The sequence below is a fragment of the Palaemon carinicauda genome, chromosome 8, assembly GCF_036898095.1.
Source record: "Palaemon carinicauda isolate YSFRI2023 chromosome 8, ASM3689809v2, whole genome shotgun sequence".
In the NCBI taxonomy this organism is placed as follows: domain Eukaryota; kingdom Metazoa; phylum Arthropoda; class Malacostraca; order Decapoda; family Palaemonidae; genus Palaemon; species Palaemon carinicauda.
Genome location: NC_090732.1, coordinates 67,714,299 through 67,740,286, shown reverse-complemented (window position 1 = coordinate 67,740,286; position 25,988 = coordinate 67,714,299).

The following is a 25,988-nucleotide window of genomic DNA, read 5'->3' as shown; positions in this document are numbered from 1 at the left end:
TGAGTAAATGCTTATTCTTCTTCTTTGCCATAGTAAAGATCTCATTAATAATTCTATGAGCAATTTTTATACCATTGCAACTCCCTGAATTCAGTACTTTGTCATCCTAATCTCCTTTCCTGTCTAAATACTCTCTCCAGTCGTACATTGATTATCTTTTGACTTCATTATTAATGCTAGAATACTGAGCATGCTCTACTTTGTACTTTTTATTACTCCCACGAAAACTTTCAACAATCAATTATCTGTTATTGTCTCATTTTTATAGTATCCCAAATATCATTTGATTTTCATGGTTTTCTCTCTGTAACTGCATGTCCCGAAACTTCACTACCAAGCGACTGATATATGTCCTTGATATCACACCATTCTTCGGTAATTGTCTGATCCACGTCTCTTAAAGTCTCTAAAATTGCAAATCAATTCCTACATTTAATTGCAAAGGTTTCTCTGTGCTCATCTTCTAGAAGCTGTATCAAACCTAGGTATTCTAGCTACATTTCTGATGAGTGTTTTCAGTTTTAATTTCGGTGTGTTACTGAGGTGCTGGTAATCACTACCCACAGATGCACCTCTATAGCTTCTCACATTTCCTAGTCTTTCTTATCTCTTTATTAATTTGTCTGTGATATATTTGATTTACTTTTTCTAATTACCATAGGGTGAAGTCCATGTATATTTGTGGATGTCCTTATTTTATAAAACATTACCTCCAATAACAAGATAATTTGTTGAACAAAAAATTTATAAAACGTACCCATTATCATTTGCAACTTCGTCAAGACCCTCAACACATATCACATTCTCTATACCTTGATTGTTCCTTCCCTAGCAAAATATAATACTCATATTGCACTGTCTTGATTTACAGCTCTCCAACTCCATCTGTTCTTCTTGAGTAGATGTATATATTACCTTGGTCGAAAATGTCTTTACCAATCCCCTTACACCGTGTTTCAGTTAGGGCCAAGATATCGAAACTATAATTCATAAATTCATTCTTAACTTGCTGTAACTTCCCAATATGATTCACAGTTCTAACCTTTTGATTACAATTTTTCCACTTTTTTTTAGTATTTATAAACTGGGAGACTTTTAGCACACTTTTAGCATCCTGCTTCGCCCGGGACTGGGGCCATTCTGTCATTTTCGCTTTCCATAAACTGACTAAATCCATAGGGGATTCATTGGATAAATCCATCAAAGGATAGCCAGTTCCTTATGATGTACAGTGCCTATCTAACTAAGGCAAGAGACCCCTCCCGGTCAATACTGATTTCAGTAGAAGCCGAAGAGATGTCTTGTTTATCGCCTTAGACCCTATCCATCATCCTGCTGCCACTGACTTCATAAAGATTTATGGGAACATTTCCTCCACACCCAAAGTACTCGTTACTCCAAGTTGCTCATACGCTTATATACCTATTGGCAAACTTGATATGAGCTAGTCGTCTTTAATTTATATAACCTTTTTATGATTATTTTATTTAACTATGTTTAGTAGTGGTTCCTGTTTCATAATTTTATGGCATCTGTTTCCATTATCTATCTCCTACTTTCGTATTTTGTCCTTCACTGTATTTATCTTTTATGCAATATATGCATTTTTTCCCATAACATATTGGTTTTTGTCTCTATTATCTTCACTATCTTTGTATTTTTACCATTCAGGAATTTACTTTCATCACCAGTAAATAGAACACATTTATTTATTTTCTATATTGTATAGTTTTAATATAGCGTTTGTTTCTGTTTCAATTATTTTTGTCAAAGTATTTATTATACTAAGGTGTTCATGCAAATACGTAATGAAAGCAATGAGAGTAAAATAGGAAACAGATGTTATAAGGAGTTAAATTAAATGCATAATGAAATTGATAAGAGAAAATGCATTCAAAATTAATAAAGCAAAATATTCAATATCAAAATTTCAAATACAATGTGGTAAAGTAAATACACAATGAAAGTCAATATCAAAAGGGCCAATGAGGTAATGGCAATCAAATCACAATGATAAAAGTAAAAGAAAACAAACACATGACTTACAAAGTAAGTAATAAATGAAAATTGCATTCAGCATGGAGACTATCATCTAAAGGAATTATGAAACCTAGATACTATTATCCTTACAAGGCATAGATCGTTGAGAGGACAAAAATCACTGCTCAACAATTGGAATGCACAATTTTATTGGAGAGTCCTTCCCCAAGTGGCAGGTATGACTTCTCACGTCTATAGGTCATCTTGGTCGACCTCTACTTGAGCTATGTTGCATCCGTGTAGGATGTAGAATACACGAGGCGTACACAACAAACTCTACACGGTTATGTTACAAAAAAAAATTGTATTGTACATCCAACGAAGTTGGTTGGTCAGTATTCCAAATATGTTCTTAATATCTGCCAGCCCCTTCTGAGTCTGCAACTGCAGACACGTTTAGGTTTCACGGAGCCTCGTTGTGAGTAGTGGTTCATCATGTATGCTTATAACGGGAATGCATCATCACCTACGAGGGTTGGGAGAGGATTGGTACAGATGACTTCTGTCTTGGGATATGTTCATCCTCTCTGTGCAAACGCACATAAATCAGAGTCTGACCCAATGGCATTCACGTTAATCTAAAAGAACTTCTAGTTTACATCCACAACTGCCAACAGCACAATTGAAAACAATTTATTATAATTATAGTAATAGGTACCACCAAAGTCGGGGTTACTGATCTGAATGCGTTTCCTGCCGATAGCTTCAGCAAAGTGTGGCTGCTCCCATCATTCCTCAAACAGTTTTGTATCCTGCCTCCAGTAGCAGGAGATTATAACATTTTTTATTGTCTCCTCTCCGTATACATCTGCAATAACCTGATAGTAGGCTACAAACTCTTTAAGTATTTTCCAGTTGCCAGGTAATGCAGGGTGGTGGCCACGCGCAACCCAGGAGGTATTGCTTATTAAAGAACTTTATTTATTTGTTTGTTTTTTATTCTTTATTTTCTTTTTTTTTTCTTTTTGGAATATAGGCCATGATACGGATCACTATTTCCTCAAACAATGTCTGGTCTACCCGAATGTGGTTCCTGTACAATTAGGGACTTTCTTGGACCAGCTCTTGAATGGAATAGCCATACCCAAGCCTCAATGGCCTCACTCACTCTTTTATTTTCGTGCTTATCTGCTTCTCTTTCTCTTGATCGCTGTTCTTCCAAGTTTTTACAAAACTTTCACTTAATGCAGGATGACTATCATAAACTAAATGTTGGTGTTGTTCACAGGTTTCAGTAGTAAATTCACAAAACCTATCTCCTTCCCGATGAATTCGGTGACGGTGGTCATGAGGCCCTTTTATATATCCGAGATTGCAATCAAGACAAATGTGGTTGACTAAGACTGCCCTTATCTGTGTTCTGACCAATGAGTTGCCCCCAACGATTGTGCAGACACGTCCTGGCTAGTCCTAAGACATGCAACCTCAGTGACGTACGTTTTGTGTGGCCATGACCGATATTCCCGAAAATCTGGCAATAGAAACATGTTTGCATAATAACTAGGTTGGCTATATATATAATACAATATGACTACTCTAAGACTAACGTAACAATGGCCGTGTAAAGGGTACGTCTGTAAGGAAATGCTATAAGCCAGACAGAAAAAAGAAACAACATTAGATTGGTTTATGATAAAATTGTTTTCCATTATAAAAACACTCGTTCAATCTCTCTCTCTCTCTCTCTCTCTCTCTCTCTCTCTCTCTCTCTCTCTCTCTCTCTCTCTCTCTCTCTCTCTCTCTCTCTATCAAGATATCATATTACTGTATTAGGAAAGTATTTCACTGAAGATTTTCAAATCTTATTTTAAATAGTTGAAACTTTTTAATATAATAGAGACCTTTCTTGCTCGTGATTATTCTACCTGGTGTCTTCTAGGCGATTATGGATAAGCTACTATGTCTTCTAATCAACGATGGTTGGATTTTCCTGTCAGAAGGGAAATTTCTTATAAATTCATTAGCGAAATCTAAAATTTTCTCTTGAATGTACATCGAAAAAGCTTGGAAAGAGAAGATATAAAAGTTTCCTTGACTATTAAAATGCGAGCAAAAGGTCATTAATCAATCTCATGTACAGTAATTCTGTTGCCCCTAACTGGGAAAAAAAAAGAAAAGAAAAAAAAACACTCTCTAGAAAATCTATATTTTTATCATTTTTATTAAACATAATTCAGGATAAAGTAAATGGTATAGTATCTTACCTGCTCCGTGAACTGCTTATTTTACAAGATGGAACCTTTCAGAATAACATAGCTTATGCTGAAAAGAATCTAGCCTCTCATAGAAAATATTATCGCCATAACATTTACAGAAAACGAACTATTATAGATAACTCCAATATAATGGAGCGCTGCAAAAGTGCCTTATACATTTTAAGCCGCATTCACTATATTTTTTTTTTCTTTTTTTTTTTTTTCTTTTTTTTCCTTATTTTATATATAATCCCCCGTACATCGTTTAGGGTAAATGTGGTGAAACATGACTTGTTAGGAAATGTGGTAGCAGTTTAAGCCAGAAATTAATGTCTAAATGTTTTGAAGTAAGGGAATGTATCCTGAAGTTCAAAACCTAATAAATTCTAGTAAAATAAGTTACTAAACCGGTCCGAACCACATGTAAATACGTCTAAAAACCTTTAATACACCAGAGAAACATTAAAATCTTACTAAACTCTTAACCCAGATATAGTAGATTATTATTGAAAAGCTACAATTCACCAAACAGTCGTAAAAACTTTACGTTCACGCTCAGCCTCTCTTAGAGTGCTACTTATTTCTTTAAGTAAAAACCAGTTAATTACCAATGGGAATCGTCATCAAAACCGTCTGAACAAAACCATGAAAATACACATGAAAACTATATTTTACCTTTACATTAAATCATAGAAACCTAACATCCCTAAAGATCCAACCTATATTGCTGCATATATGTACAACTTTGTAATCAATTAATTACTAATATAAACAGTCCAAAAATAAAATCGGAATCCTCTTGTAAACAATATTTCTTCGAGGAATATGGAAAATCTTACGATACCCTCTGACTCAACCTTTGATTTTGTTTTACTAAAAATGTTCCTATTCATCCAGAAACTTTACCCTCTACATCACTTATGATAAAAAAAAAAAAAATATATCATATTGTCTGTAGGATCTAAGTTTCAGATCTGGGTTATCAACTGTCAATTTCTAAGTTTATGTGATTGCACGCGTACTTACTTGTGGGTAAAATTTTAATGCCTGGTAAGGAAAATCATGCAATAATTTTCAGAATCCATGCAGTTAATATACAAATGCTTATCCAGGTATCTATAACGATATTTTAAAGTATGCTGGGGCTCTTTATCTACTCCATTACAAGACACGGCAAGCGTTCAATATTTTTTGTGGGGATGATAGGAATTTGAGAAAAGACAAATTCTGAGGAGCGATTGAGTGTACCAAAAAGATGTAGGCTGCAACATATCACTGTCCCTAGTAGAACGTACGGTTAGATCATAGGCAGCAACATGTCTTACTCTTGAGGTTGATTGACTGAGCGCTCCATCAAAAGAAAATTAACTGGTATTTGCCAATGTGTTTAGTGCCCCGAAATTGCCGTATTTTTTCTAAAAGTCAGTCTACTCTACATCCGGTTGTGCAGGGGCTATCTATATTAAAATGTAATCCAGAACTACTGATAGGAAACTGTTTACTAAACCAATCACCTATCACATCAGTGACGTATCTAACAGTAATGTTCTCTACAAAAGATACATCCCAGACCGCTATTCAGGTACTTCACACAATTGGATCATACGTTTGGTCTCTCAGTATCTGATCTGATGACATATTATCTCTAAAGAATGTTAAATGGAACTGAAGTACAGTATCTCAGAGTCATCACAAAGACATTATATCTTGACAAAATCGATAGTTGAATTCTCTGTAAAAGATAATGATAAACATCAAAAGGTAAATAGGAATTGGCGATAAAAGATGGGTGTGACTAGCATCGTTAATAATGAATTAGAAATTAAAATGCAGAAAGAATAGGAACAGCTTTCCATGTTGTGAAGATCGCAGAGTTGCCCAAAATTCCATGAATAAGATGAGATAAAATAAGTAAACATTACTTTTTTACATATATACTTCTTGACTGCGCGAAATATTGCATGGAAGTATCGCTTTGTATCGCATGTGTTTCATACATGCTCAAACACTGTAACGATATGCTTGTAAGCTCATGTTTTATTTTCTTTGAATTTTTTGACATTCTTGCTTGCAGTGCCTTGTATATAAGTTCGTTGTCTGTTTAATAAAGTTTGGCTGCATTTCTCTTGTAACTTTATAGCTATGTTGCCACATTAGTGACTACCTGAGCGACAACTCCACACCACCTCTTTTCGCCCACCCATTCCCCCTACACTTGTTACAATGATGCCCACCAAACCTGACTCTCTGACACACGATGGCTAAATGAAACTACCACCCTTTGTCAATAGAGAAGCGTTCGCCTGGTTCAAACATGTCAAAGTTCAGTTTCGCATTAAGGGCCTGACTTGCTCAATCAGCAAACTATGTCCCCACAGTGATCACATTGTACACATTCCCAAAAATCTTTGATCGTCCTTGCAACCATGGGGACACCACATTAGAGTATGACGCCCTAAGAAAATACCTCCTGGAGCAGTACTCACCATCACCAGCCTCCCATATAGACATGCTTTTTCAGCTCTCTCAACAGCTGTTGGGGGACCAAAATGCTTTGCTCACCCGGGAAATTGACCAGTGTTGCACACCTGCAACCTGCCGCATATGGCTCTCCTCGGGAGGTTAACCTACTTTGTGCCCTTTCAGTTGGATACCAACCCAAACAGCTACGTGCCACCATCCCCGATGTCGATGTTTTGCCCATGTAGGACCTGGTGACCAAAATCGACTCCCTTATGGACAGTCACAACACTACCTTCAAGACCCCCATCGAAGCCTCCACTCCTGATGATGAGGACAATTATTCAACATCGACCAAAGCTGATGGTAGAAAGCAGACGCCCATCGGCTGCAGTTATGCTACTACCTCTCCAGATTCTGGGCTGCTGCGAGAGAATGCGCAATTTGTTTTCGGTGGCCAGAAAAATTGCAAGAAGGCCATTGCTTGTAGTAGTACTGGTGCCCTTCCCTATCATTAATTTGTTTTTTTTTGCATGTAGGGGCATGGAGTTTTTGGGAGACATTGGTACTTGCTGTTCTCTTCTACCAACGCCATTTGCCAGGACACAATAGGATCTTTCTAAGCCTGCGGACGTCTGCCTGGTAGCTGTCAATGGATTTTTAATCCCCACCCAAGGGTACGAGACTCACATTTATGTTTGTGAGCACCAAATATTATTGGAGGTTTCTTGTAGCTGAGGTTACAATGCCATCTTTGTTGCGGATTTCCTCTCCCATTTCCACCTCATGGTTGATGTTGCTCACCAACAGTTAGTCAATGTTGACTCATACGTGTCCACACCTCTTCAACGTGACCCCTCCAGCCTTGGTCTCCACATCAGGACACCCTAAACTGCCTAAGCCCAACTCTTCATGTTGTACCTGATGAGTTCCGTATAGAAATTCGACAAACATCCACAGTTCCCGCCAAACACGGTATTTATCACCTCATGTTTTATATATGCTCATGTACTGTAACGGTTTTGATTGTTTGCCTCATCACTCGCCTTTTTCTGCATTGTTAATAAACCAACTGGTGTTTTCATGCTAGCTCATGTTTTCTTGCGTTTGAATTTTTGTGAAGTTCTTGCTTCCAAGTCACTGCATATAAACCCAATGGTTGTTTAATAAAGTTTAGTTGCATCCACCTCGCCTCTCAGTTACAAGCTAACAGTTCAGTCACACTTTTGTCACCTTTTAGTGATAAATTTATTATCACCGAGTACAAGGCAGGCTGTCAAGATTAAGAGGTTAAAGGGTTTAAAGCTAGGCATAGCTGGCTGAAGATATAAAGTGCATAGCAGTAGGTAATATTTTCTTTGGCTCCGTTCACACTGACGAGCTGGCTCGAGGAACATTTTTTAAGGTGATGTCAAAAGTGTAGAAGCAGCGAGCAGAGTTCTATATATTTTTTTTATCGTATAATTACCGAAGTAACAGGCGCTGTTCTCGTTGCTGGTTAAAGACTGGGGAGCTGCCATTGCCTGACGTACAAATTTTAATCTTTAACCAATGTCAATGATGTACTGTTTCTGTATCATCTACCTTAAATTTAAACATTTCAAAGTTTCATTAAGTCCGTGAGGCCACTTTAAATTTGATAGTTATAGAAACAGCATCCTTTCAGCCTTTGGGATGTAAGGGCCAATGTTTTTAAAGATTGTGATGCATGAGTTGCAGTAATTTCTAGAATAACTTGGGATCTTAATGCTAATTTTGTTATTGAAGATAAGGTGAATCTGAAACTAACACTTCTTCACATTAACATAAACGAAAAACGCGACAAATTAGTAATTTGGAGAAATTTATTTTTTTAGGACTTCATAGATCTCTCTGTCATGTTACTGGCATAATCTTACACAAACTCTGAATTGAAATCCTTGTTGCAATGTTTATTCAAGTTCTCTATAGCTGCATCTTGCTGACAGATGAAGTAATGTTGTCTGAAACAGGGCTTCCATACATGAAACTCGTCTTATAATTCATATTCGCATCCTGTTTGTGATAAAAGGTTTCAGTTTCGAGGTGATATTCTTAAACATATTTGGATTCATTCTCATGTAATTTATGAAATCAAAATCTGATTCACTTTACATATGTAGCATAATGTAACATAAGTCCCTAAATTATGGTGCCTTTGCAAACATTTTTACACCAAAATTTCCCTTTCCTTTTTTTTCTAACAAACATAACAATAAAACTCATCATCATCATCATAATTTCCTCCTATGCCCATTGATGCAAAGGGCTTCGGTTATATGTCACCAGTCATCTCTCTTGAGCTTTTAAATCAATACTTCTCCATTCATCATCTTGTACTTCACGCCTCATAGTCCTCAACTATGTAGGTCTTCTAACTCTTCTAGTACCTCGTGGAGCCCAGTTGAGAGTTTGGTTAACTAATCTCTCTTGTGGAGTGCGAGGAACATGCATAAACTATTTCCATCTACCCTTCACTATGATCTCATCCACATAAGGTACTTGACCAATCTCTCTCATAGTTTCGTTTTTAATCCTGTCTTACCATTCAACTCGCAATGTCCTTCTGAGGATTTTGTTCTCCAATTTACAAAATTTGTTGGATATTGTTACATTGTATTACCACGACTCATGTCCATATAGTAACACCGATCTCACTAAATTGATATATACCCTAATCTTTATATGTAATTACAGGTGATTAGATTTTAAAATATTTTTTTGCGAGTACATATTTTCATTAATCGTAGAGCAATCAGTCTTGCTGTCATCACCGTGCTCTCTCTCTGTTCAACTGTCATCGTTTGGAGGCATGCATAAAGACCTTTACCGAACTTTGTTTGTTGAAAATCAAAGTTCACCGACAATATACGGTCGTGTGGATGGAGCCAAAGGCATTTTTACCTGATAAAGATGTCAAAGGGAAGCAACTTCGTCATCTGGGGAGACGAAAAAACTTGTTAAATTAAGTACTTCTTGTTATTCATGTAAGCTTTCTTGATAAGCGTTTACGTGTAAGCTGATAAAATATTCATGGTGATGGTAATATTCATATTACTGATCCGTCTTATTTTATCTAGAAGTCATTTTAACCTGTTTAGTTTTCACCTCAATGCATCTGGTGGAGACTAAAACAATCATATTCTTTTTTTCTTTTTAATACAACGTTCATAGGTTTTCTGGAACATAATCTAACATCATTTATAAGATTCCCTTCTTTAGGGGCAATGCATCCTGTGGGGACCGAAAACTCTCTTAAAAGTATTATATGATCCCAACTTCAAAGCTTTTCTTGAGAGCAGTCCAGTATCATTTATATGAACATAATCGAAGAGACTTTAGAGCACCCAATGGAGATCAGAAAACAGAAAACTTTTTCCAGATCACTTACAAGTATTTCTTAGGAATACTCAACATTCGTTTACATGTTTATCATTATCGAGGTTTCAAGGCATATAGTGGATACCAGAAAATAGTTATATAACTTGTATTCAGACAGAGATTTAAAGTTTTTCTTGATAGTAGTCAAACGATTTTATATGAAAATCATCAAAGAGGCTTCAGTGAATATTGTACTTACCGGAAACCAACATCAAACTGGTTTTCAGTCCATGTTTATAGATTTTCTTGGAAATAGTCCATAATCTTTCATAGCAATTTTATCTAATGGTCCTTAATGAATACACTGGAGATTTGGAATAGAAATAAAAGTTATTCAATCCCATCTCCAAGCTTATATAAGAGTATCCTAATATAGTCCCAGTTTTAGAAAATAACTGGACATTCTAACAAATATCAGAATAATATAGTAATTAAGGCTATTGGAATGAAACTTGCTTCAGAATAGGACAGAGCTAGTGGTCATGATATTTCTCCTCCAACGAGGACCGGCATAGAAAATTTAATATATGCATCCTATTCTCCAAGCACTGCTGTGGACTCATCGGCAGTAACCCCCAGATTATAGTTCCAAGCTCAAACTAATAATCGTGAGGCTATAAAATCCTAAATTTATCTTGAATTCATAAACACTCCATACATTGTTTATAAGTATTCTCGACGTTATTTACAGTATATATATATATATATATATATATATATATATATATATATATATATATATATATATATATATATATATATATATATATACTGTAAATATAAATAGGTATATATATATATATATATATATATATATATATATATATATATATATATATATATATACACATATATATATATATATATATATATATATATATATATATATATATATATATATATATATATATATATATATATATATATAAATATCTATCTATCTATCTATCTATATATATATATATATATATATATATATATATATATATATATATATATATATATATATATATATATATATATATATATATATATATATATATATATATATATATATATATATATATATATATATATATATATAATCAGCTAAAGAACTTCCTTGGGATTTTTTATGGGTAGCACCTTTTACAGTTATTATCTTAATAAACCAAGGGGTTTGAAAACTTCCTTAAGATATGCAAAAGCAATTATTACTTGCTTTAAAGATGGATAGGTATAGCTATATATAATATTCATGTTTGTATGTTCTTCATGTATTTTCATTGCTTAAACAATATTGGATTCAATTTCAGTAAACATTTAGCATTTTTTTATATAAATGAATGAACAAAATATTTCAGGAAAAAGTTTGCCTCTGATGAGTCACAATAGTTCAAAAGTAACTGCATTTTTCATAGAAAATCATATGCCTAAAAGCATTTTATAAAACTGCCTGCAATGTATAGTGTGATCACTCTTGAAAGGACAAAATGGCATGAGGCATATTCTTCTCCATCATAGTTATACTCAATGTACGTATTCTTCGATATCATAATATTAACACCACAATCTAGCTAATCATTGATCTAGAACCCTTGAGTTCTCAGCTCCCGTCTGATTTTAATCATCTCTGACAAAAGATAATCACTACAAAATTCTCCATCAAAAATATAATAGTTTGTAGTTGTTAATTTTACAATTCATGACTGAGTGTGCTCAAATGAATTAGAATTCGGAATAATTAGCCATTTTCTTAAAGCGTCTAGTTTATTCTTAGTAACTCACAGGTCTTTTGCAAAGTAATCAAGTATTATTTATAATCTCATTTCTGACCTAATCCTCCCTTAACTTCTACTGAAGACATTTCAAATTCCTTACCTATTTTAGCTTTTTCTGGTAAGATATGCAGCAGAGTTTCCCTGTTTCCATATCAAAACTTTTTATTTCTCTATACTTCAATATTTGAATCATAAACTTAATTTTAAAGTACTTAATTTAATTTGTATATATCTTATGAGTCTAATAAATCAATTCATAAACCCTTGAATTCTAATTACTATGCCACTATTTAGACAACAACAGTTACCTATTTCGCTGTCAAGCTTACCAAGCAGTTGCTTCTATTTCTACTTATTTATCCAACAGAGTTTCTTACCTTTTGTTTTTGAAATTTTGTAGTCGATTGTTCTCTAAATGTTTGTTCAAAATACTGAATTAGCAGTGCTAATTCAACATGAAGATCCACCAAATCTTACACTTCTCTGTCATTCCATCTTTTTTTTTTTTTTTTTTAGCATTTTCCACATGACCTGTATTGACTGAAATTAGGCATCCGGTTAAATATCTGAGCTCCATAAGATATCAAATACGTTCTTCTGCTTTTCGATTTTCCTCTGTGGAATTTGTTGTTGATATAACTTTATGACAGGACCTATTAAACTGTAGAAAAATATTTTGATACTGCAGACGGCAAAGGTTTTGCATATTCAGGGTATGGGCATAAAGAGAGAAGTAAAAGATTATTTCATAGATGTAACAGTTCTTTTTTTCTTTTTTTTTTTTGGGGGGGGGGTAAAAAACTACAGATTAGGATTAGTAAACATAACTTCTTTGAACATATTCAAAACAAATACAACTTTAACATAAGCACCTCTCTCTTTCTAAAATCAGAATAGAGAATGAGGAGAATACATATCCCAGTAATTTATTCTTAACCCGGAGAGTTAAATTCACATTTTTTTTTTCTTGGTGACATCACTATGACAATGTCCCAAACTGTCCTTTTATCCCTAACCCCAACATATCCTAGTTATATATTCTTAACCCTGGGAATTAAATACACATTTTTTTTTTTCTGGTGATATTACTATAACAATGTCCCAAACTGACATTTTATTCCTAACTTTTACATATCCCAGTTATTTATTCTTAACCCTGAGAGTTGAATTAAAAAAAATTTTTCTTTTTTTTTTTCTTGGTGATATCACTATAACAATATCCTAAAATGTCATTTCCAATAACAATTTCCTGTACGCTTCCGACACTAATATAGAAAATGGAGTGACATTTTTACCGCACAGTCAATCCCTTTACTAAAAAATTCCTAAGTAAAGGTTGGGTAAGTTGAATCGATTTTTCATAATTAGATAACATGGGTCATTGAACTGTAATTAAGTCTAAGTATAATTTCTTGTCACCTACATGTTATAATGAAGTTCCAGATTAGTATATACCTATATAAAAAGATAAACACAAAGGGAAAAATGAGATAAAAATGCAAAAAGTCAAACTCATGGTGTTATTTAACCCATTCAAATGAAAATGTAACACTTACCTCTCCTGAGTCCTCTTTGTGCATAGACACCACTTGGACCGTGTCATCTTTTTCCACCATCCATGAGCCACCCCCCTCACAGCCGGGGTTGTTATACATGATTATCAACCACCAATTGACTTATTTTCTTTATCAATTGTTAATCAACGCTACTTATCTAGTATTTTTCGTGATCTCAAAGGGATGGTAATAAAGATATTTTGTTGTTGACTTCCAGAACGTTATAATAACTACATCTACGTTTTTCAAAATCTCTTTTCTTTGATCTGTTGTTCCTTTGTTCCTGGAGTGCTTTGCTTAATATCACAGAAATGATTTATTATGTATTGAAGCATTTACCATATATCATTTTGGCACTTGAGATGTATATTGGTTTTCATTTCCACTGAACAACCAACAAACGAACTGATTCACAGATGATTTGAACTTTTTGGTATCACAGTCAAGATCTATTTACAAAAGATTGAAGCTACTAGACTGACCCGTCACTTCATTTTGTCTGACATTCATACATACGCTTTCACGCAAAAAAAAAAAAAAAAAAAAAAAAAAAGTTATTTTAAGGTTTTCAATGTTGATCGAAACGTTCACATTTCACTTCGGTGAAAGAGCATGAGAAAATGCTGGAAAAAATGTCTACATCTTGATGATTTTCGTTTCTTAATCATTTCTGCTAACTCTAAGGTTCTAGGATATGTTAAGACCCGTCTGAGGTACTCAGGCAGAGCAAGACATTCTTCTGGAGTGACGTCATTCGTTAGGAGTTTGCATATTTTTACTACAACAATACGTCTATATTCGAGGATTTTGTCAACTCTGGTGCAGGACCACACATTTCAGCCTTCTTGGAATGAATGTAACTGCTTCTTATGATAAAACATTCCATCGAAAAGTTTCCCATAACTGTTACAGAAATGTAGCAACTTTATACATAATGAAGACTGAACACGGGTCCATCACTTCACTGATTTTAACTATGCGATGCTTTGCACACCATAATATACCTTTAAAAAATTTTCCGATAAATATAACAGCAAATGATGCTTGTTAAACATATTTACAAAATTATAAACTGTCTTATTAGACACTAAAGACTAATTAGAATGTCAAAAACTTTGTTTCAAGTTTTAGTTTTCCACATTGAAATTGTAAAATGAAAACTGTTATAATAGCAAATATATTTCTAAGAAAACCTTATCAGATTATTTAAAGTCACTTGACCAACGATAATTAAATTAACTAGTCAGAATATCTTGAAAAAAAAATGTAATCTTAAATGGCTAATATATAAAAAATAATTGCAATAACAATCAAACAAACTCTTGAGCTTCAGTAGTAACGATCGATCATATTAACACTATCAAATGTATTCCTCAAACTTAGGAAGGCTGCAGAAATAATTAGAATTTTAATGACTTCTACAACTTGAGATAATGCACATGGCCTAGTCGCAATCGACAGTAGAGAAACTCTTGAGAATGGTTAACTTTAGACCCAAAATTATATGATTTCGAGTTGTTCAAAGTTAATTATCTAAACTTAGCTGGTGTTGTTCATAGCATGATTACGATGAATATGACTTACACGCTGCCTTTTGGAGATATAACAAAGATTTCTCTAACTCGGGATCTATTGCGATTTTAAAGACTATAGATAAATTATTTCAAGAATCATGGTGAAAATACATTTTTTTATGAACTCCTTCAAAAATGAATCCAAGCAAAATAAAAAAAAATAAATATATATATATATATATATATATATATATATATATATATATATATATATATATATATATATATATATATATATATAGAGAGAAAATAAAAAATAAAACATTGTATATTAACGTACTGAATTCCCGTTTCAGAATTTATGCACAGAATAAATGTTAGCAGGAAATCCAAAGGTTTCATTATATCTGATGAACATAGTAAATAAACATAAAACTGCTATTCCATCCCATTGTCTAAGCTTTGAAAATTATGATTTAAACACAAATACTAAAATGAAGTCTAAAAATTAGTTGTTGAATATAAATTATCTTATATTTGTAAATTATCTTACATTTGTAAAAAAAGAAAAAAAAAAGGAAGCAATATTCTATGTACAGGTTATATAGAGAAACTTTAAAAGATGAGAAATTACATAAACAGGTATAATGAATCGCCTATTTCAGTAGAAACTGTGTATTATATTTAGAATCATCGTTAAAGAAACTAAAGCAGTATAATGGATCTTGACTTTATTTAAGAACGCATACTGTACATCATGAAAAAAAGAATCGATAGTCAAAATCAAATAAACTTATGATCTCACTTACCAGAAGTTTATAAGTAACATTGAAGCATAATGAGCTCATATATCATATAATATATTTAGCTTTTTTTTTTTTTTTAATCTGATGTTTGATATCATTGAGACATCGTTGCTATGCTTTTCGATTAATTTCCATTCTTGCTCATAAAGATAATAGAGAAATCGTATTTCATCATGAATAAATATTTTCTGAAATTATTTTTTTTTTTTTTACTTGAATGTGTTATTTTCTGTAAGAAGCTTGTTGTTCAATAGCATATGTTTGTGAAATAATTTCATGATCATTTTTATTTTATTGTACACGAAAAAAAAATTATCCTACAGTGCTTAGTACAGATGTGATGAAATGTGTCATATCCATAGTCTTATGCCACTGTCAGGGCTCAACTACATCTTTTTGAATTTCGTTAGTATGTTTCATATTCTTTTAGTATGCTCATTAATTACAAAAGAAAGTATATAAAATGCTGATATAATTAAGAGTATCTACTTAGTTTAGCTTTCACATCGTATATAAAAATTTCCTTATCATTTCAGCTGTTATATACACAAACGAGCACAGTCTGTTACGTTCAACTTTTGTACACGACGTACATTATGCAAATCAACTAAAAACTTTATCCAACAATAGCAAAACATTAAAAACAAGTGAACATGATAGCCAGCAAACGGAAATATAATTATATTTGATATTTAACATAATCATTTACAGTAATGCAAAAGCTCCACCGAATACCCACGGCATACCAATACTAAATAATCATAAATATAAGCTCTTATGAAGAAGCAGATATTGAGTTGACTTCGCACAATTTTATGTGGCTCTAGCGAGGGACAGATAACGTTGCTTAGTTTCAGAGGTAAAAGGTTGACACGAAAGATCACAACTTCTAATGCCGAACAGATGAAACTTCATTATCTTTTTAAAGATATTATATCATTGCAAGTGCAGTAACAGATTCCAGGTCAAACTGGATGTAGCTGAAATGACTCCACTAACGATTAGTGTTCAATCATGCCTGCCCTCTCTCGCTCGACACCTGTCTTGTATGTACGGGAAACCAGCACTCGCGAATGTTCCTGACAGACTAGAAGCATTACGCAACATGACGCCAAGCGACGGACCCATTCTCGAATCATCTTATACTGCATAGCTCACGCCCATCAGACAGATGGTGCCGAAGTAGAACGTAGAACTCTCTTAGAAGAGCGCAGCGATATTTTCATGTTACAATTACATTAATGTATAAATAGAAAATAATTGTTTTATTTTTACTTTGACACATATAAAGAATAAGCTCTTTTCACAAGTTTTGCAATTCATTATACATCTATATACAGTTGTCTACATATAACAGACACACATGAAAACGTAGACATACACAAACACATGCATACTCACACACATACACATACACACGCACACACATACACACAAACACACACACACACACACACACACACACACATATATATATATATATATATATATATATATATATATATATATATATATATATATATATATGTCCAATGACTACGATTAATGAGACATTGGAACATGGGTTTTTTGCATTTTCTTACGAAAGGTTCGTAAATACACTGTACACAGCCAACACTCTCAGGCAAGCGCTTTGTCTCAGAGAACGCTAACAAAATGCAATCTTGCTACAACAACATGCTGAATAGTTGAGTTTTTTGGAATTCTCATGATTATAGGGTTCATTTACCTTGACGTACAATACATATCTTCATACAAGAACTAGGACATTACTCCCCCCGCCCCCGAGGTCATCACTCCGGGAGGAGGTGAGCACTCGCCCTCACTAGTTTATGATATATGGAGGACACTCTGACCTGGAATAGGCATGGTATGTACTGAACAGAAATGCAACATAATATATATATATATATATATATATATATATATATATATATATATATATATATATATATATATATATATATATATATATATATATATATAGATATATATATATATATATATATATATATATATATATATATATATATATATATATATATATATATATATATATATATATATATATATATATATATATATATATATATATATATATATATATATATATAAATAACCTCAAAAAATAACATTTTCCACAGAAGAAAATTAAAAAAGAAATATTGCATCTACACAATGCAATATAAATAATTCTACTCATTTCTTCTTATGACCTCTGCAAGTAAATTACAGAAAACCCAAAGTGAAAAAAAAAAATCATATCAACATCAGTATTATACAACCTCGTCAATAACCTTCCTCTGGTTGCGGGCAATATGGGATTTTTGGGTGGGACAGAGGTAGGAATAGATATTCCTTCCTACCTCGATTTTACTTTTGCGGGATTACGGCACAATTTCGGAACACAACTCACCACCACCGTTTCGCCATTTACTAAAATCACTACTACACTTGCACTTGCAGCTATCAACCGGTGGCCACTAGCCGTTTTCCCGAGAAAATAATGCATATTCCCTCCCTTCTCTTTAACTATAAGGTATTCACATCCACTCATTCTCTAACACTGCCTATCCTCAAGGCTGAAGCGAAATCCCGCAGCCACTTGCTATACGGGAACCGCCCCGGCCCCAGCAACCAGGAATCATGTAAATATATGGATAATACAGCATTCGCCTGACGGATCTCACCTGACCTATTTAACCTCTGATTGATTTTAGGTTCACTCAACAGTATGTCATACGTATTGCTACACTCAGTAAAATTACCAAAACATTTATATATACATTAAGCATCAACATAAGAAGATATTGTTATCATTGAGTTTATTTAAAACACGTCAAAAGAGGAAATGAGGTCTGTTCAAACAAAAACAACATCAAAGTAAAAAAAGATTCTACTCATCAACTTGAGGAATGTCACGTATGCAAGGGTAAGGAGGAACACTGACTGACACTTTTGAAAACTACCTCTTCAGGCACCACATGTATGTGTGCCTGATGATGTTCAGACACTGCGCCATTAATAATACTTTTTATCACAACTGTGTTAGATTTAACCACCTTTACTCGGTACGGACCCAAATATGCTGGCTCTAGTTTGTGTTTCCTAGGTTGTAATCATTTCAAATACACACGATCGCCCACAAATACTTTTACCGGTGCAGTTTTGAACCGACTATCATAATTTGAGCTGTGTTTTTCATTAGCTCTTTTCAAAAACCTTTCAATGGTGTCCATTACTCTCCTTAACAGATTTAATAAATATACAAGGTGTTGCTCAGTTGAATGATTTGGCAATTGTTGCTAATTAATCTGTACCATATATGGTAACACAGGATCCTGTCCATACACTAAAAAAGAAAGGAGTGTCCCTGAGAGAAGCATTATATGCAATGTTCAAAGCTAGTTCATCAGTAGGAAGCATGGTGTGCCAATGAAGGGTATTATCAGCCACAAAGTAACGTAAAATTCAAATTACTTCCCTTTCATGCGATTCCACTAAGCCATTAGCTGAACCCCCATATGCGATCACTTAAAAGTGTTCAATTTTCATAAAGTCCGTGACCGATTTCACTACCTTATTTATAAATTCGAGACCATTATCACTTATCAAAATATTCGTGCAATCAAACCTAGTAATGAAAGAGCACAGCAACTGGGCTAATGAATTTGCTGATTTATCCAACATTGCATAAGTATGAGAGTACCGAATAAATGTATCCACAATTACACATACTTAGGTTGTGTTAAACCCGTAGGAAATGGTCCTACCACATCCATATGCACCCTATAAAATTTGATAGGAATCACAGGCCACTCTCTGGCTTTCTGTACAGTGTTTTTATGTTCTTTGAAACAGTTACAAGCATGTCAACCTCTTATATAATTCTCTATAGATTTTTTTATTCCTAACCGAGAGAAGGATTCATGGGCTCTCTGTAATGTTCTATCAATCCCTAAATGACCTGCATACGGACGTGCATGTACAATGTGGATGGCTCGATTAATTAAAGAGGGAGGAAAAACTATCCGTGCACAAAATTCCCCTGCCCTCTTCTTGTAAGCACATTCAGAAATGAAGGATAACTCTCGATTCCCCTTTAATCACTGCTCGCACTTTTTCCATCCACTCCTTTTTTTTCCATCCCTCTTGGACTTCTTTTATGTCCAAACCTCCCAAGTCAATCACACCCGCATCAGCAGGCCATTCATTCTGGACACTCCTGGTCATGTCCTTGGCCACCCATATATATTCACCTTCACCGCTCATATCGCTCTCTCCAACAACCAAAACTCCTCTCTCTCTCTCTCTCATTCCGTTTTTCAATTGCTCCTTGAGTGAATTCACATCCCGTTCTCTATTTTCTCTATTTGGAAAGGGATCTTCAATATTTTGGTTACGTTATTCGTTCCTCTTTTGTATCCTAGTTGTTAATCCTATTACTGCACCTCTAGAGAGGGCATCAGCTACCTTGTCAGCTTTACCTTCTATGTCGTGAAAACCCTTCTTATCAAACTCTAATAATCTTTCAATCCATCTCTCTTGTTGAGAGGTCAAATCTCTTTTGAAAAGGAAGTCACATAGGGGCTATGTTCACTTTGCAAATCAATTGACTATCCTAATAAAAGGGACCAATGCGTCTCTAGAACCCAAAGAATAGCCAAAGCCTATAATTCTTTTCTGCACCTTTTAATGCACGGGAAGCAAAACAAATGGGTCGCTCTCTACCTTTATCATCTCATTGAGAAATTATGCCTTCAATAGCCAAGCTACTCGCATATGTTGTCACTAAAAACGGGCGATGAAATCTAGGATATGCGAGTAAGTCATTGTTAGTTAACGCAGCTTTCAAATGTTTAGAGGCCCTTTATTTTCCAGTCCCCAATTTATTACTTTAGGTTTCTTTAAAGCATCTAAGGGTCACAGACTAATATACTATTTTAAACAAAGGCTAAGCAGTTAAGTAAATGCGTAGAAAGTAGGGTGGATATTGCCGAGCTATCCCCTTGTCTCCCTGATCCATGGGCTATTAGGAAGCAGTTCAAGCCGCTTTCATTTTTGCTTGCATTTTTTATGACCCAAGCACACGTGTACTGAAGCCGTTTCCATGTTAACAGGTACACCGGGGAGAGGGGACGCAGAGTGAGAATCTGTATGGTGCAGTTACGTCACCTGCTACCCATAGGCGAGCCAAGCCCTTTTACCCCTAGCAACGTAGGGAAAATAAGAATGCACCGACTGTGCAATTAAAGGCAGTTAAGTTCGAGTCCTACTGGTGTGTGGGCCACCTTCACTAAGCATACCAGCCATGGTAAGCATACCACAGTCATGGAGGATGTCTATACGCCATACGACGTCCAATAGCTTTCCTTAGTTTAAATGTCTACCCGTCCGCTCTCCCTAGCTATTGTACCAGTTAAAAGTAAATTCAATTTTATTTGAATGATGAAATCATTTAAAAGCCAGCGAGAAACTTATTAATCTTCTGTTATGCACCCTCAAGATTTAAAGTTCTAATTTACTAGCTTTGAAGAAGATTTTTGCTCATTTTTAATTGTGAAAATTTACTTTGACACTAAATCCTTCTTTACGAGTTCAACCTCGTCTAATTCACCGCCTCCTATCCTGTATCATTTAGTTATTACCCCATGCCCTTATGACAGTTTCCTTAGGGTTACTTGGCCTAGGGAAATCTCTAATAGCCGCTACTTTACTGGGGCAGTGTTGGATATCTTATGGGGTTATTATGTGACCTAAATGTTCGACCTGTTTTCAATAAAATTTGCTCTTCGACAAATTGATTTTCATACCATTACGTTGCACTGCTTTTAAAACTTTACGAATATTATCATTATATTCTTTGGACGTTTTCACTGTAATTATGATATCGTCTAAATAAACAAGAGCATTATGGCCCTTTAGAGGAGAAAAAAAAACGCCATCATTACCCTAGAGAAATGACTTGGAGCATTTCTAACACCGAAAGGAAGAAAATCAAACTGAAACAGTTAATCGTTAGCTATAAATGTCGTTTTACATTTACTGTCTTCCTGAATGGGTATTTGATAGTATTAACATTTCAAATCAACAGTTGTGAAATATTTACTATCCTGTACCTTCATAAGCGATTCTTCGAGCGAGGGCAATGGAAATACATTATCCTTAGTGACTGCATTCAACTTCCTATAATCGACACACAATCTTACCGAGCTATCCTTTTTCTTAACAGCTACAAGTGAAGAAGCCTGGGGGGGGGGGATTCGCCCTCCTCGATTATCCCTTGTTCCCTTCATTTACTAATTTCCCTTTTTATCTCTCCCTGGAAATGAATGGGTACCTTATAAGGCCTTGACCTGATCGGCTCCGCCTGCCCAGTTTCAATGCTAAAGGAAAATCGATCAATCCCTCTGGGTGGCTCATCTCCAATTGCAATTACATCAGAATAATCACTAACAATGTCACTAACTACAAGTTGATATTCTGATGGTCATACATATCGCGCTTGCATATTTGAATTCTGAGTGCGTTCATCTGTGCGGGCTGGAGTTGTGGCTCCCATGCCATTATTAGCAATATCACATAACTCTAATTCACACACAGAATCACTTCCTAACACAACTCTTTTATTTGACAAATTAACTATCGTTATATCAGCTCTGTTCACTTTTATTTCTGATAAGCCCTCTAAAATTACACGTGCCCAAATATCATGCGGTTTAACAATAATCTTGGTTCCTTCCGGAAGAGGGTGATACGTGGTCACTGATATGCTCATAAGTGTCAGAGGATACAACACTTCTCCTCTCTCTGGTACAGCTGTTACCTTACATAAATGTCTCTCCGTGCTCGCACAAGCACTTACTCTCTCATGACTTTCTATCTGCTTGTACTGTTATTGTATCTTTTCACCCAAAAATGCATATTTGATTACTAGAAATGAAATCTATTCCTAAAATGGCCTTGATTCCTGGAATTCCAAAGGTGGGCAAGACAAAAAAATCATGTGTAAACTTCACAGGTCCCACCTTAGAATTGACGATCATTGTATGGTTTATGCAATTTTTATTTCCCTTAGTGTGGCAAGGACAAGGGATGCCGCTGACTGTAGTGGGCATGAGGACAATCTATTTTCAATTAGTGAAATGCTGGCTCATGTTTCGATCGGCGCTCAAATGGATTTATCTGGTAGGTCAATCCTAACTGCTAACATTCCTAGCCGGCCATTACGATATATGGGGCAGGGGCCAATAACCTTGGCTGCAATGCCGCTGCTCCCTAGTGCTGCGTGGGTGAGGTCCGGGGTACCGATGGAGGTCTCAGTGCTTGCTCTGCCAAGTCCGTCGTCTGCCTCGGCTGCTGCTTCTGATGTCCTACAGGGGGCATCGATCTCCCTCGTCTCCCCCTTCCTTTGCTTCTTTTTCCTCGGATGTTGGGTGTTTTTTGCTGGGCACTCTCGAGATAGATGACTGTAGGCCTGTCAAATGTAACAGTGGGGGATCCTTGGATGGGGCACTCCACTTGTCGGTTCTCCTCTCCACCACACTGCCAGCATCTGAAGACTCTTCTCACCTACTGGCGACGTTCTCCCCTCTCCCGCTTTGTGGGTTGATGACTGCCTCTGATGACTGTCAACTTCTCGGAATCGGGCCCGTTACTCCCAGTCATTTTTTCTTTTGACAAACTCTCTTGAATGTTCTGTATCTCACTCGCTATGTCTGCTAAAGAGCGATTGTCATCGAACAAATAACCACATAAGTACTGGTTTACTAATCTGCAAATATGTTTATGAGAAATTGCTTTTTTATCGCCTTCTGGGAGATTGGCACTCTGGGTAGCTAACTAATCGCAATCCCCCCCAAAAAAACAAGTTGCAAATCTAAGAGCACATTCACCTTCCCGATTTTATGGTTTGTAATTTTCTTTTACGTCCCAATTTCTCGCATCAGGTAAGGCATACTTCTTAATCAAACGTCGTTTTATTTCAGTTTAACTTCTTAAACTGTCTTGTGGCGAACAAATTACCTCCATTGCCGAGCTTTTTTCAGCAATCTGATTACTTGAATAGCTTTTTCTCTCTCCGACCACCCATATGTGGCTACTTCAAAGTATCTCAAAAACACTTCAATCGATTGAAGACCTTCGTCAGGCCATTGATCATCAAAAGGCCTACCACTTGCCTAGAGTTCTGGCAACTTTCACTTGGCTGTGCATGTTTCCTCTCCCTTGTTTGCATTCGGACTTCGTTCATGTACGTCGGATATGCTGTGGTTGCGCGCCGCTCCTCTCCTCGTTCAACCAAGAATCTGTTTATTAACTCCTCTAAGTTATCTAACTCATTTTCCAATTCTATATATTTCGTTGGCAACGCTATATCCCTCTGCTCCTTCGTTCTCATCTACTGCAGCAGCAGCATCTATGTTAGTCCTTATGTATCCAGGCATCTTCATCTTTTATTTTACCGGCACAAAAAACAAATTCGCTCACAGCTTATACAAACAGATGTATTTTTACACCTGACACCAATATGTACCGTGTCGATTGATAATGAGACATCGGAACAGGGTTTTTTCTCACTTTATTACAAAAGGTTCGTAAGTACACCGTACACAGCTAACACCCTCAGGCGAGAGCCTTGTCTATGAGAACGCGTAAAGCCAACTAACTACCCCTCGCTATCAAAATGCAATCTTCCTACAACAACATACTGAATAGTAAGGTTTTGTGGAATTCTCATGGGTATTGTGACGGGCCGAGAGAGGAGTTGTGAAATCAAAGGCAGATTGGAAACAACTGAGTTATATTGTTGTGGAACACTCTCCTTATATACAAAACCTCAAGGCAACAGGACATGACAAGTTCACAAGACAGACAAAATCACAGAGGAAAAACCAGACTTGAATTTTCATGTTCGTTTTTGTGCGAGGGAAGAGCGAGGATACAACCATAATATATACAAAAGGAATTATGTACAATTGTGTGAAACACGGTTGGTACATGGCTCCCCCCCTAAAAATGACATACTGTACATGTTAAATAGGGCGCCCTGATCTAGAGAGGCGAACTGTAGGCGGGTCATCTGGCAGAAGATAAGCAGGTTTTAGACGATCAATGGAGACCCAGTCTTCTTTGCCCCGAATGTTTAGGAGGAATGCTTTCGGACTGCGTCGGATCACAAGGTAAGGTCCCGTGTAAGGGGGCATTAACGGTGGCTTGCTGGTGTCGTGGCGCAGGAAGACGTGCGTTGCAGAGTGCAAGTCCGTTGGTATGTGATGCTTCGCTGGGGGCTTGTAAGTCTGGCGGCACGGAGTAAATTTTCCCACGACGTGACGTATGCGCTGGAGATCGTCGGAGGAGGTTGTAGAAGGAAAAAACTCGGCAGGGACGACCAACGGGTCGCCATACACCATTTCGGCTGCCGAGACGTCGAGGGCGTCTTTAGGAGTGGTCCTTAGTCCAAGGAGGACCCAGGGAAGCTGAGTAAACCAGTTGCAATCCTTGCAGCGGGACATCAAAGCTGCTTTGAGGGTGCGATGAAAACGTTCAACCATTCCATTGGCAGCGGGGTTGTAGGCCGTTGTGTGATGTAGGGTGATGCCCAGGAGATTTGCTAATGACGTCCATAATTGAGAGGTGAAAGTGGTTCCCCTGTCAGAAGTAATATGCTCAGGGATACCGAATATTGAAATCCATCCAGAGAGTAAGGCAGATGTACATGAGGCGGACGTTGCAGTTTCCATGGGAATGGCTTCAGGCCAACGAGTGGAGCGGTCGATGACGGTAAACAGGTAACGATGTCCTTGTGATGTGGGTAGGGGGCCTACAACGTCGACGTGAATGTGTGCGAAACGACGCTGAAGTTGAGGAAAGGTGCCCACTCCTGAATCCGTGTGTCGATGTACTTTGGAAGTTTGGCAAGAAGTACAGGCACGGACCCAATCCTTAGCATCCTTAGAAATGCCGTGCCAAATGAACTTTGCCTTCAGCAGCTGTGCAGTAGAACGGCACGAGGGATGTGAAAGGCCGTGGATAAAATCAAACACCTGTCGGCGCATGGGAGCAGGAATCCAAGGTCGCTGTCTACCAGTACTGACGTCACAGAGGAGGGTGGTGTTGGAGTTTTCGAGGGGAAAATCCTCCCAACGGAGGGACGTGCAGGATGTCCTACAAGCTTGATACTCTGGATCCTGTCGTTGGGCTTCAGCCAGGGCGTTGTAATCCAATCCCAGTTGAACGGCAGCCAACGTGTTTCTTGACA